The sequence below is a fragment of the Panthera leo genome, chromosome C2, assembly GCF_018350215.1.
Source record: "Panthera leo isolate Ple1 chromosome C2, P.leo_Ple1_pat1.1, whole genome shotgun sequence".
Lineage (NCBI taxonomy): Eukaryota > Metazoa > Chordata > Mammalia > Carnivora > Felidae > Panthera > Panthera leo.
Genome location: NC_056687.1, coordinates 120,757,665 through 120,772,802, shown reverse-complemented (window position 1 = coordinate 120,772,802; position 15,138 = coordinate 120,757,665). Strand labels below are relative to the sequence as shown.

The 15,138-nt window shown below is 39.3% G+C and overlaps 1 protein-coding gene across 2 annotated transcripts in view; it reads left to right on the top strand.

Annotated features, from left to right (window-relative positions):
- Positions 1-15,138, top strand: part of PLS1 (plastin 1) — a 125,189-nt gene that overhangs the window by 18,204 nt on the left and 91,847 nt on the right. The window contains exon 1 of one of the 2 annotated variants that reach the window (XM_042955169.1): positions 2,062-2,119. The exons of the other annotated variant lie outside the window; for it this stretch is intronic. The gene's annotated coding sequence lies outside the window, so the exon portion shown is untranslated. Of the gene's footprint in view, positions 1-2,061; positions 2,120-15,138 lie in introns of those variants that run through there. 2 annotated transcript variants of the gene reach the window in all.

Here is a 15,138-nt window from a genome sequence, read left to right as displayed (position 1 = left end):
ATTTATCATCTCCATGATACCTCAGGCTCCAGAAACACAGTTTGAAAACTTTATTTCTTATTGTTAGAGATATAATCAGCTCAGCAGATAATGGTTTTCTTTATAGTTATTATGCCCTGGTTGTGCATTTCTAATGATATACTTTATTTGCTATTTTATGTTTGTAGATACTCTTGGGAAATACTTTAATCAGCAATACATTTGCAAATCACATCTTGGGGTTGTTTACTTTTAGAGATGGGTTGTTTCAGATAGTTTATACTGATTATTTTTTCTTCTTCCACAGAGGATGAGTTCTCTTTCTTTCTTTCTTTCTTGTTTTTTTTTTTTTTTTTTGTTTTGTTTTCCTTTCAAATCAGATTACACCATATCTGAGTTCTATACTTCCTCATGAACTTATCTTGGTCAATATTCCCACCAAGTAAAGACTCATAGGAATATTTGATTAATTATATTCTTATCTTTATTAGGGAATAATTTATGTAAAATAAGTTTCATAAATTTAAAATGCCCAATTTAGTTTTGACAGTTGTATATTCCTTTGAAATCTCCACTACAATTAAGACAAGATTTCCATCATCTCCAAAAGATTTTTACTGCCATTTTACAGCTCATCCCTCCCTCCATCCGTGGCTGCAGGGGAATATTGATTTGCTTTTTGTCACTATAGGTTAGTTGGGACTTCATGTAAATGGAATCAATCATACTTTTGTCTCTGGATTCTTCCACTTAGTGTAATAATTTTGAGATTTATCTATGTTGAAGACTCTATGAGTAATTCTTTCCTTTTTTGTGGAGTAGTATTGTATTGCATAGATATACCACAGTTTGTTTAGCCATTCACCTGTTGGGTTCCTTCTGGTTTGGGGCTATTGTGAAACAAAGCTGCTATGAACATTGGTGTTTAAGTCTTTGTGTAAATATTCGTTTTAATTTCTCTTGGGTAATACCTATGAGTGGAATGGCTGAGTTACATGGCAGAGGTGTGTTTAATTTTTTAAGAAATATTTTGTGAGAACTTATGTACTCAAGTCTTCCTGTGTATCTGGGCTCAGATAAGGATACTAAATCCACTGATTTCTCTAGGTGGAAGGCAAGTAGAAATCCTTATCAGCCCATTTATTTCCATATTTAATTGCTTATCACTTACTTTGGGTTCCTAAAATGATTTCAACAGCCTTCTTCTTCGTCTCTCCAGCCCTGCTGATACCATTTCAGGATTTCTTGTGTACCTATTTTGTACCCAGTACTGCACTAGACACTAAGGGACCACATAGGACTTTGAGTTAAAGAGGCAACAAAATAGGGACCCCTCGTGTTGCCTGGACAGAACTGGAGGGATCAAAGCTGTAGATTATGCTACAGGCAAAGTATGCCCAAACTCCTGAGGCTGCATCCCATTTACTTGGCTCACATGCTAGAGGAAATATCCCACCTTTGTTTGAGTGTGAGCTGTAGTTATTTATTTATTTTTAAAGCAGGTGTGGCTGTTAAATGAAGAGGAAGTGTTATGTGAAATCCTAAAAGGGGGTTTGGTGGTGAGAAAACTTCCCTGTTTTAATACCAAATATCTTTTCTCTAGACCAAGGGTTCGCAAAGAGCGGTACCAGGACTAGTAGCATCAGTTTACCCTAGAAAGTGTTAGAAATGTACATTGTTGGGCCTCACTATAGACCAACTGAATCTGAAATTCTGGATGTGTGATCTATGCTTTACCAAGCCCTCCGGCTGATTCTGATTCATGCTCAAGTTTGAGGACCACTCTACTAAGCTCTTTCCAAATGTGTAGACGGTCAGCTTTAGGCTTGGAGCAGGGTACTTTCTGGGTAACTGTGGGCAATAGGGATAACGTTGCAGCAGCGCCCATTCACCTCTCCCAGCACCTGCAACTCCTCTTCCACTCCCGGGCAGAACTCCGGCTCCCGGGTTCTGGTCCTCTCCCCTAGGAACCGCAGCTAAAACCCGGCAAGTGGATTTAGAGTTTGCTGGCTTGGGTGCCGGCCGGGCATGCGTAGTGGTGCGAGCGCAGCAGCTAGGTGGCCCCGGCGTGGTATCCGCAGAGTGGAGCCGGGAGTGTTTGGATACCGAGCGGGAGCTGCGCGCTCGACGCCTGCGGCAGGTACGGGGCGCGGTGGTGGGGTCCGAGAGGAAGGCTGGAAGAATAGGCAGAAACCAAAGTTTCACTTTTTCTCTGTAGCACAGCCGCTCGAGGGGAGTCTCTCCGGTTTCCCTCGCTCGAGAGGCGGCTCCCCGCGCCCGGCTGTGCAGTGCGGCGCCAGCAGACCTCCGGGTGTGCACCTGCCCAGTCCGGCAGCCTGGAGTGCGGGCAGGTGTTAAATCATGTATTTATGCTGCTTACACAGTAACCCTGAAAATTGAATTATGATTCCCTGCTTGAAGTTAGGCATTTTGTTAACTTTTCTATATTCCTCTCTGTCTCTTAAACTTTGGGTGGCTGCTTGACGAGGCTTTCTGATCCAGCCTGTTTCACTTCAATTCTGCGAGTGGTTTATTTGCCTTTGGCCTTTTGGTGCATAAGATCAATAGGGCTGGAGTGAAATCGCATCCGTGGTTTCTGGTTTTGGTGCCGTTCCTGGAGCAAGGGGCCCCTGGATGCAGTACAAAAAATGTCAACTTTCAGCGAATTTCCGTGCCAGACACTTCAAGCATTTCAGCTGCATTTTAAAGTAGAAACTTAATGAAAGATAAGACTCCCCCCACCCCTTACTTTTTCTCCATTACTTCTGTTTCAGGCTTCATTTAGTGCTATTAAAACGAAGTGCTCTTTTAGGTGAGTAACGAGTTCTCACTTTTCTGTCCTTTATTTATCCGGTCACATCTTATGGCTCATCCAGAGATATTTTACCCTGGAGCTGCGGTATTGGATACACTTGTAGGAGGCTAAGGCCCTGCTGCACAAATTTGTTGGATAACTCATGAGCCACAGAATTTTAGGTAAGGGGGCACACACTGAACATTATTTAGGTAAAGTATTACATTTATGATGTGGGAGACATATACATAGAATTAATGAGTTTAAGAAAAAGAAATTTTTAGTTCAGGAAGAGAAACCTATATGGAAAGGGAATACAGATACTTTCCTTTCCCTTCACTCCCCCCCCTTTCCCATGATGAATGTTTTAATACAGAAATAATATACAGTTGGTTTAGTTTTGGACTATAGAGACCATCGAGGTCAGCCAGTTCAGCTGCTTCAGTTTACAAATAAGAAAACCGAGACCTATGAGGTTAAATGACTTGTTGTTGCTGCTAGAGCCCCTCCTTGGCAAAAGCTGGGCCTTGGGCCCAGGTTTTCTGATTTTAGGGCTCTTTTAACCCTGCTGATACTCTCTTCCCAGTTTGGGTAGATTATTAAACTTTATTTTTCTCTTCTACCTTCTTACATGTAGTCTAGTTGAAGCAGAAAATTAGTCATTGCTTATTACGAAGCTTGATAGTACCTTGTAAACACCTTTCAAAAAATGCCCTCTCACTCAGGCCCCACCTAACAATTTGGTGGTTTTGAAACCTCCCTCCTTTTCTTGCCTCAGTCACATTGGGCCTTTGGCCCAGAATGTCTTTTTGCCTCCTTCCCTGAAGTCCTGCCCATACTGCAAGGTGTAGGTCACGTGTGATCTTGTCTTAGAAGACTTTCTTGATTACTGCAGCCAGAAAGTAGCTCTCCCTCTTCTGAACCCTATAGCATTTATTACTGTTGTCTGTGCTGCTAGTGTCCCCCTCATCTTTAGTATCCCTGATTATTGTATATTAGCATGTGTTCCAACTTCCCAACAGTTTGTAAGCTCTTAGAGCTTAAAGCCTATGACTTCGACATCTCATCCAGCACTAAGTATGTTCTCAGCCACCATTTGTGGGAGGGAGTTGAAGTATGGACCATTTTGTAAAGTGATTTGATGTGGATATTGTATAATATGGAGGAGGCCACCTTAGACCTGTAGCAAGACAGTGGCCAAGTCAAACCAGCCTATTGGGTGATTCTCATATTCTGATGACAGATTATGGATCAGTTTGGAGAGTGCTGGGGAAGGGGTAAAATCATAATAGGGGAGAGTTGCCCAGGCCTGCATTTAAGCATGTTGGCTCTTTTTTTTTTTTTTTTTTTGAACATTTTTTAAAAGTTTATTTATTTTGAGAGAGGGAGCATGTGCACAAGCAGAGGAGGGGCAGAGAGAGAGAGAGAGAGAGAGAGAGAGAATCCCAAGCAGGTTCCACACTGTCAGTGCAGACCCCAATGCAGGGCTCAGTCTCACCAAGCGTGAGGTCATGACCTGAGCCCAAATCAAAGGTAAGATGCTTAACTGACTGAGCCACTCAGGCACTCCGGAAAAAGGTTTTGGTAAAAGACTAGATGCAGAGGAGAAAAGATCTACTGAAAATGAGTTTCAGGCTTGGTGTGTTGGTAATGGGCTTGTAATGTTTTTATCTTATAAATACCTCCAGTTGTGACATTATCTCTTTCTGTTTCTTATAGTTATTGATATGGTTGTTTCCCATTCTAGATGATAAGCTCTTTGGGGAATGGTTAACTCTTCACAATGCTAGGCAAATAGCTTTGCAATATTAGACAGTAGTTATTACATGAATAAATAAGTGTATTTTGGCTTGGGGAAGGTAGGCATTTAAATTTTTTTTTTAAGGTTTTATTTATTTTTGAGACAGAGAGAGACAGAGCATGAACGGGGGAGGGGCAGAGAGAGAGGGAGACACAGAATCGGAAGCAAAGGTAGGCATTTAAAATCATAGAGCTATCCTACTTACTTTATCTAGACCATTCCCTTATTATAAGAAGAGAAAATGAGTTATGCTTAACTAATAAGCTAGTTGGTGGTGTAGGCAGAGCCTCTGTTCACATCTCCTCACTATTAGCTCATTTCATTAACTTTTTGCGGTTATTAGACTCAAGTTTAATTTGAGTTGGCAGCAGGGCACTCCAGTTTGAGATGTTCTTTGGATCAAAAAACCTCAGAGAACAATGTAAAAGGAGGTATGGGGGAACTTGGTGGCCACTGGGAGGGTGTCTGCATCATCAGAAGAGATAAGACACAAGCCATAAATGGCCGTTTCCAGGTTGAGTACACAGAGTGAGGAGGGGTCAGGCTGCAGTCCTGAGAGTCTGCACACAATGGAGTTGAGTCTGGAAAGAATATGGTAGCCTTGCTTCTCTGGGGCAGAAGACCTTGGACTGAGTGTATTGGGGAGATATATTTTACACTACCACGAGGTGGAAGGTGATGGCTGTGGGAGTAGGTTTAAGAGTGAATTGTGATCAGACTGTCTACTTGGAAAAACAAGACAGAAGGCAGTGGTTCTGAACTCAAAATCTCAGTTCAAAAGGTGGTTTGAAATATTTGTTTACTTGGAACAGATGTTGCAAATAGCCATTTTGCAAATCAAAACACAGCCTTTTCATTGTGCACACAGCATTGAGGGAGTTGTTGATGGCACATCTCTTCCACTGACATTCATAATGTAGTTGATCACCATCTTCAACTGGTAGTGATGCTTATTCTTATAAAGCAGTTAAGAAGAGAGAGCAGCTGAGAGGACAGAGCTTGAGAGATGATTTACCAGGGTAGAGGGGGAGGTTTGGCCAAGTATAGAGGGATTACTTCTTTTTTTTTTATTATGACATCAGTCAAAATTGATGTCAGTGTGGACTTGTTGTGGTTGGAGGTGAGCATAGATACCTCAGGGAAGGCCCCCAGGTAAGAGATAACAATTTACTTTTTAAAAATAATGTTTGTTTTGAGAGAGAGTGCATGTGTGCGCACACACTCGAGCAGGGGAGGGCCAGAAAGTGAGAGAGAGAGAGAGAGAGAGAGAGAGAGAGAGAGAGAGAGAGAGACAATCCTACTAACTGTGAGATCATACCTGAGCTGAAATCAAGAATCAGGCACGTAACCAACTGAGCTACCCAGGTGCCCCCAGAGACAATAGTTTAGAGTCAGAACTGGCAGTCCCCAAATTTGACCAGTGAGTTGCCCTTGAGAAAATGCCTCCCATCCACCTCCTTGATGAACCTAATTACTCTCTCATGGGAGTCTCAACATGGAATCCAACTGAAAGCATTCTTCCCCTCTCTGTGCTGAGTCCTGTCAATTCTCGCTTCTGTTTCACTTTCTCCTGGTTTGTGCTTTCCCAGGGCATGTGGTATGGATATGAAAGGAAAGGCCCCTAGCTTTTGGCCTCCATCCATTTCAACCCATCACAACATCCAAGAAGTCATCATTATCACCCAGCTCTTTCCCTGAACAAAGATCCAATTCCACATTTTCTTCTTGATGATGATGAAAATCAAGGAGAATGAGAAAGAGGCCTTTGTACTATGTGCAAGTTTACGGGTTATAAAATGGTTACACAAGCTTGATTGCTGGAAATTTTGCTGACATAAAAGATCACAGGATGTGAGGGTCTTTTGGCTTTAATGATCTTTTCTGTACTATTCTGTCTCAAACTACTTATTGCCTGTTTTTGGTGAGAAGCATGTAGCATGGCTTCTGTAAAAGCAAGTTGCTTTTTAGTAATACCATGAGCATAGAAAGGGCACATGTTAGAGTGATGATTGGGGAGTTTCTTATTTAAAACACTTGTTTCATCAGAAGGTATTTTATCTTTCAGTAGAGTTACAGATAGTTTGCTCATAAAGCCCAATTGTGAAAGAACTTTAGACCTGATAAGAAACTAAATTTTTATTTACTTTTAAGCAATTCAGAGCTATAAAGCTACAAGAATATTTGAATGATAACTCACTGCACACAGACATGCCTCCTTCAAAAAATCTAAGCCAACCACGGAGGAAACATGAGAAACTGTCTTTTCCAATGGTGAGGTGGATGGATGGTCTTTGTAAGATGGAAGGTTTGTAGGGTGCCTTCTTCATGATAAAAAGCAAAAGGTTTTTGGGGAAATAGTTGACATTTATTTACTTTATTATTGATAAATTCAATAAATAGTTTAAACATCCAAGAAATAACACCTTTTTTTTCTAAGTTAAAAAATGATGAAAATCCCCTTCAATTTGCTGGAGAACCAAGAAACAAGTGATTTTAGCAGTTGCCGTCATAATAGAATTTGGGTTGAATTTGAGTTTAAAACATTGGTAAATGTGTTTAAGAGGACCAGGCATGGTAATTAAGCATTGGACCAAGGTCTACTTGTCTAAACCTTATTCCCTACAACAAATTCCCAATTGGGGCCCTCTGCACTCTATGAATAAAAGAGTAAACCTACCCCACAGATCACATTTGTAAAATCCAAAGTGATGCATGACAATCTGTGACCTCAAACTGATGTTGATCAAGCAATTTGAATGCCTTAGCTAGAAAGTACCAGCTGCATTCACACATTGTTCCCATAGCTGGTGCTCAGAATCTAGATTAAACTGTTGAAATGAAAGAAAAGCAGGTTCAGAACCAGCTCATTTCCAGTGAATGATCAAAGTCACAAGTAGACTTTTTGTCTCATTTCACTTTGTCATCTTAAATGCCATCCTTTGTAGCTATATTGGTTCCTTTTTTTTTTGTCCTTGATGATACATGCTCAAAGTGTACTGTTTATAGATAAAAATCAATGCAAAACAGAATTTTGAGGTTTGATAAATGAGCCTCTGCTTAGGTTTTAATGCTATTCATCAATAATTTGGTGGAAAGACAGTACCAAGTTAGTACATAATTGAACCTTTAGCTCAATATCAAGTTACTATTTATAACCTTTGGGAACAAACCCAAAATTTTCATACTCCTGAATTCTTTCATCTGAAGGCTCTCTTAGCATTTTATTCTGATGAAGTGTCCCTTTTTCCTTTCTCTGTCCTCAGGTTTAGGTTCATTGGGACATTCTTTTGGTCCAGGTGGTATTTTCAAGAGTGGCTTAGTTCTTGTAGAGTTTAAGTGTTATCAGGTCAGTAAGGTGTCAGCCATGAAACACAGCTCACATAAATTCAATGATGTTTTTTTTTAGCAAAGTTGTCATGCAAGTGAATTAATTTTGGAAAAACAACAATAATAGCAATTTGTTTTATCCCTTTTCTTATCCTCAAATAGCCCAAGTTAAACTCAAGATCACTGTGAATGGAGGGGTGCCCAGGTGGCTCGGTTGGTTAAGCGTCCAACTCTTGATTTCGGATCAGGTCATGATCTCACAGTTTGTGGGTTTGAGCCCCGAGTCACGCTTTGTGGTGACAGCATGGAGCCTGCTTGGGATTCTCTCTCTCTCCCTCTCTCTTTGCCCCTTCCCTCCTCGTGTGCTCGTGGTTGTGCGCCCACTTTCTCCCTCTCTCTCAAAACATAAACGAATTAAAAAAAAAAGATCACTGTCACTGGAGAAAGGTAATCTGAGAATCTCTGAATGCATAATGGTTAATCAGAATGAGCTCCTTCGGGTAATTTAAAGTTTCGATACCTGAAATCATTTGGCTTGTGTTCAGGGCTGCGGATGAAGAGGCAAAGTCTGACCTGATGAGAAGGGAGGCCTTCTAGTTTAATGATCAAACAAGGCAGTGAATGTGAAAGCAATTAGTAAACTATAAGATAAGGAGGTAAGGTATTCATTGATAGTTATAATAATTTTCTGACTTTGCTGTCTTTCACTGATAAATGGCCAAGACTGTGAGATTGACTTGCCTGCTTGAGGGTACCTAGTTAAAAGGGACAAAGATGGAACTCCTATCTGTGTCTTCTAATTTCAGCATCTGACAAAATGTCTTGAGCTCAGCATGGGACCATAGTGCTAGCCAAGACAGATACAAGGCCCTGTCCTCCTGGGGCTTCATCTAACTCCAAATCCAGTGCTCATCCAACCAATCCATATTTTACTGAGCAGAGGGAATAATTTCTCAATGAAATTTATATTTTTTATAAAATCCTAAATATGTTTGTGGCTAAGCCTTGACTATGGTGCTCTTCAAGAGATTTCTCCATTGCCAGAGGGGCCTTCAACAACTGCCCCCTGGACTTCAGATGTTCCTTGATAAGGATATTTATTAATCTTCATTAGGGCTAGAGGGCTTGGATGACTCTCAGCAGGCTGCTCATTGTCAATCAGAGGCTTATTGCAGAAGAATAATTTTCTTTCCTCTACCAAATCAAAGGGCTGCAGTTGAATAAAGGAAGGTGAGTTGGGGGCAGAGCTGTCAGTGAGACATGTCCTTTGTACTCATGTGTTTGCAGTCAGATGGAGGAAGCAGACACAGGGACAGCCTGTGACAGGAGTAAACACCAGGAGGAGGGGCAGAATGAAGCTTTGGGAGAGCCATTAATTCTGTTCACTGGGTTGAGGAAGGTGTCAAGACTTTTGAGCTGAGCCTTGAAAACACAAGTTCAGTCTATTGAGAATAGATGGAGGAAAAAGCATTCCGTGGAGCAGTGACAGCAGGAGCAAAAGCGTGGAGACAAGAAAGAGCTGACCTCTTTGGGAAACTGCAGGTACTTGAATGTGTTCTAAAATGTAAGCATGCGTAAGAATCGCCTGGAGAGCATGTTGAAAAACAGACTGCTAGGTCCCATCTCTAGAGTTGCTTATTCTTTGGGTCTGTGATGGGGTTGGAGAATTTCATTTCTGCAAGTTCCCAAGTAAGGCTGATAATCTGGGAACCACACTTTGAGAAACAATGGGCTGGAATAAAGGAAGTGTGCAATAGATGAACTAGGGAAAAAATAGTTTTCTTTTGAGACTGTACTGCCTTCACAAAATTGATGTTTCAAGTTTTTTTTTTGTTGTTTTGTTTTTTAGTCTCGTTTACCAAGTGCCTTGTGCCCCTTGCTGTCTGTCCTCTAGAAGTTCCTTATCCACTCTAGACCCCCACTACCCAGTTCTTGCTAGAAATCAGTCCTTTTCTTATATCACATGTTTTTAAATAACTTCTGTTTAGTCAGTATGGCCATTCCACCATGGAAAGCTGAACAGCCAGTATCAGCTAGATGATGTTAGGAGTGAATCCCAAACCAAGTATGGACCACTGGTATATTCAAGGGGTACATACTTGGGTTTTATTTTTGCTAATCTGGATATAATGTTAAACTTTATTCAGCAAGTATTATTGGAATAGTTTGTAAGCTCTGAGCTAAGAGGTGGGATGTACACAATTGCAAAAAGTTCCTTCCCTGCCCTTAGAAAATGTGTAGTCTTATAGGAGAGTTGAGATGCATGAATTCATGGCTCCAGTACAGGGCAGCTGGTGCCACATGCTGTAGGAATGATCGAAGCCAAGAGTGATGGGGCTGAGATGAAGGAAGGCTCTCTTTCCATTGTAACAAGTAGGGGAGGCAGGACAGAGTTGAGGGAGTGATGATTTTCTGGTTCACTTTGGGGAAGTGCAGGGTGATAAGACTGGAAAGGCATTTAGGGAATGTTGTGGAGCATTTTGAGTATGAGGTTATCGGGATTTGGACTTCAGTCTTCAGGCAGTGTTGGGTCATAGACTTACCTTGGCTTACTCTGTCAGTTCCCTCCTAACCCCCAAACACATCAGAAGAGGAGGAACCCTCTTTCTTACAGTGCATTAATCTATAGTTCATACTCTCTTAGATAAATACCTAAAAATACTTTTCCTTGGTTTTGATTTTAATAGGTCATCTTTTGGATTTGCAAAAATTATCATTAATGTCTTTCAAAAAATATGTAAAATGTAAAAGGTCAACTGGTTTGAATTTCTGAGAGAGATGATAAAAATGAAACAAAAATAAATAAATTGCTAGGTCTAGTGATTGTAGTACTTGTTCTGGATTGTTCTGGGAAGACAAGGGAATTCAAAAGTTAAGGCTAAAGATATCAGTATGGTGTCCTCAGCAGATACTTTGAAGCTGACTTCAAGTGCTGAAAGATTAGGGTAAATGACAATGTGGTGTCTCTTCAGAATTGCTTTAGCTATAAATGGGGCAATGTCTACTGGTTTAGTACTGGTTTAGAAGAGCTTGTGTCTGGGCGTTATAGAGCACTAAGACCATGTGGTCCCTTTTGTTCGTCTTTCTGGGGGATACTCACAAATGGGAAAGACATTTATGTCTCATTGGAGATTTTGAGAATCTTCCGTGTGTATCCCCTAAAAAGTATCCTGTCCTGAGAACTACATTGTTCTTGGAAAAGCAAAAAAATGTGGATTTGTGAGTAGAAGTTGCTACCCTGGTGCTACCACTTGCTAGCTGACTGATAAAAGAAGCAGCATAGTGAGTGGGACAGAGCTAACTGACTCCCCTTTGCCTACAATCTACAGCTAAGAGGTACACTAGGTGGGGGAGTAATGCAGCCCATTTGAACCTTGGTGGTGGTGGTGGTGGTTTGTATTTTGCTGTGAATTAAATAAGATTAAATAGTTAAATTGAAAGGTATCATACACATTTTAGATTAAAATCTTCTAATAGGGGCTCCTGGGTGGCTTAATCAAGAGGGCATGTCTCGCTTAATCTTGGGGTCATGAGTTCGAGCCCCATGTTGGGTTTAGAGATTATTTAAATGAATAAATAAATAAATAATTAAACAAAAAAGAATGTAACTTTTTTAAAAAATAAAATCTAATAACACTAAGATTTATTTTAAGTTCTTGGGGCCACAGATGTGGATGGCCATGTAGAATGTGAACTGCTGCCGCTTTTTTTTTTTTTTTCTTTTTGAGTGTAAGCTTCTTGAGGGCAAGGTTATATCTAACTTTGTGTCTCCATTGCCTAATGCATAGTCAGAACTTGATAAGTTGTTGAATGAATATAAGATAAAAAGGAATTAATGAATGGATGAATCTATACCCACAGCCTCCCCACTACATATTTAGTACTTTCTAGCTTCTACTTGCTTATAGAGACTTAAAATCTATGGTGCCTTATTTTATCTATCTATCTATCTATCTATCTATCTATCTATCTAGATATCAAGCTCTACACCCAATGTGGGGCTCAAATTCATGACCTCAAGATCCAGAGTCCCATGTTCTACTGAATAAGCCAACAAGGCACCCCCTGGTGCCTTATTTTTAGACTGCTAACCCCTTGTCTGTGTTTTACTGACAGTAAATCTTGAGAGATACCCTGTCCGTTTTCAGGAGACAGATGCATAGCTTGAGTTAAAATATAAGGATCTTTGTAGATTCACATGAATTCTGAACTAATTCCAGAAATGAATTAAATAATAATATATAATAATGTTTTACTTGTAGATTATATAAAACTCATTTTACCTCTGAAATAAACTGACACATATAAGTTGAAGTTATATTCCTTTTGAACTACTTTATATTGTTTTACAAGGAATCAGATAAGGAGTAAGAGAGTGGCTTATAAAGATGCTCAAAGAAATGTATATTAATACACTGATCTACTAGAGACTTGGATGCCTGTTTTTCCTGCAGGTCAATGAAACAAGAACCGTAAGTAACTTTATTCTACCTGAGTTTCACAGTTTGTCTAATGTTAACAGTACAGTTGACCCTTAAACAACTTGGAGGTTAGGGATGCCTACCTATTCTCTCATTCTCCCCTGCAGTGGAAAATCCACATATAACTTCTGAATTCCCAAAAACTTTACTGATGATAGCCTACTGTTGACCAGAAACCTTACTGATAACATAATAGCCTTACTGAGGGGCGCCTGGGTGGCTCAGTTGATTAAGCATCCGACTCTTGATTTTGGCTCAGGTCATAATCTCATGGTCATGGCTTTGAGCCCTACATCATCGTCATCAGGCTTGTGCTGACAGTGCAGAGCCTACCTGGGATACTCTCTCTCCCCCTCTCTCTCTTTGCTCCTCCCCCAGCCCCCCTTCATGCATGCTCTCTCTCTCTCACGAAATAACCAAATAAAACTTAAAAAAACTAAAATAAAGTCTTACTGATCACATGAACTGTTAGTGAACACATATTTTGGAGGTTATATGTATTATAATGCTATATTCTTACAGAAGAATAAGGTAGAGAAAAGAAAATGTCATTAAGTAAATTACAAGGAAGAGAAAATACATTTACAGTACTGTACTGTATCGACAAAAAAAATCTGCCTATAAGTGGACCCATGCAGTTCAAACCTCTGTTGTTCAAGGGTCAATTGTAATTCAGTTCTTGATTCATGAAATTAGACTTGATTAATATGGGCAAAAATTCATCTTTTTAATTTTGAACAAAGTAGTTTGGTTTTTGAAATTATTGTATTTCCTGTTAATATAAATCTGAAATGTGTAGGATAAAAAAAATTCATGTTGCTGAATTTTTACTGAGTTATATTCTCCCTGTGTGTTATGTATTGTGTTGTGGGCGACAAAACCTTAATTGAAGTTTTCTGCAAGGTTAGTATTCAATTTCTCATAGGACTGGGACAATTAATGGGAGACTGAAAACATTGTAATTTTCTAGTAATTCAGAGGAAATGACTGCATTCTAAGGTAGTGTACTGATAGAGTGGACCATGATACTCGTTTTTGCAAGTTAATTTATTAAATATCAGTGGGAATATTCTTTTGCATCCTATTTCACATCTCAGGCACACTTTAGGAAGGCCTTATGTTAGAGATATTGTTCATTTAATCTAAAAAGACTCATTCATGCCTTCTGTGTGCATAGGTTCTTTCCATTATGTTATGCCCTTAGGCATTTTACTAAGGGTATTACAAAATCAAGCAGCAAGACTTCTCAGGGAAATTAAAGTTTTCATATTAACCAGACATTGTTAAAACCTTTGCCTTGACTAGGATTAAACAGTGTTCCATCAGTGTTCTTGGTGCTCATGATGACGTTGCCTTTTTTTTTTTTTAACATGACAGCTTTATTGAGGTTTAATTTACATACCATTCAATTCACTCATTTAAAGTATAAATCCATTTTAGGATATTTTACTATATCCATTAACACTCCTCATTTCATACCCATCCCCTGCTTAGGCAATGGCAAATCTACTTTCTTTCCCTGTAGATTTGCATATTCTTGAAATTTCATATAAATGGAGTCATACAATATGTTGCCTCTTGTGTCTGGCTTATTTCTCTTAGCATATTGTTTTCAAGGTTCATCCATGTTGTAGCATCAAAATTTCACTCTTTATGGCTGAATAATAGTCCATTGTGTGGTTTCTACCACATTTTTGATCAGTTGATGGGCATCTGAGTGGTTACCACATTTTGGCTATTATGAACATTGCTGCTATGAATATTTGTGAACAAGTATTTTGGGGGGCATTTGTTTTCATTTATCTTGGGCATATATCTAGAAGTGGAATTTCTGGGTCATATGGTAATTTGTTTAACATTTTGAGGAACCACCAGACTGTTTTCCAAAGTGACAGCACCATTTTACATTCCTACCAGCAATGTATGAGAGTTCCAGTGTCTGATCCTCACCAGCAATTGCAATTTGTTTTTGATTACGTCCATTTTGATGTGAAAATGGTATCTAATTGTGGTAACATTTTTTTAAATTAATAAACTTTATTTTTCAGTCCAGTTTTAGATTTACAGAGAAATTAGGTAGATGGTACAGAGACTTTCCATGTGCCCCACACTGACACATGGATTACCCTATTAAGGTCTTATACTAGTGTGGTACATTTGTTATAATTAATGAACCAATATTGTTACATCATTATTAGCGAAACTCTGTATTTATATTTCCTTAGTTTTTATATAAAATCCTGTTTCCATTCCAGGATCCCATTGAGGATAGCACATTACATTTAATTAACATTTCTTAGGCTCCTCTTGGCTGTGATAGTTTCTCTGCTTTTCTTTGTTTTTTTCTGATGACCTTCAGAGTTTTGAGTAGTAGTCAGGTAGGTTGTAACATGCCCCTCTGTTGGAATTTGTCTGAATTTTATTTTTTGTGATTAGGCTGCATTGATATTGGTTTTTAGTATAAAAATTATTACATGGGGGAGTGTACTTGGAGTATAAAAATACATAATCAGAATTGGAAAGCGGCAAAAGTATATAATTAATAGGAAATTCTTAGGAATTCAAAAAATTCAGTTTCCTCTGGGGAATGAACAGACATTTAACTCCAGATATTTTTTTTTCTGGCAAGGACTTGATCACATTGGAAGATGATTAGATAAAGTGATAGAATTTATCATTGTGATAGTCATTAGACAGCATCTAATCTAAGGGTAAAGCCAAAGATATATTTTTCACTGCCTTATATGTACCCAAGA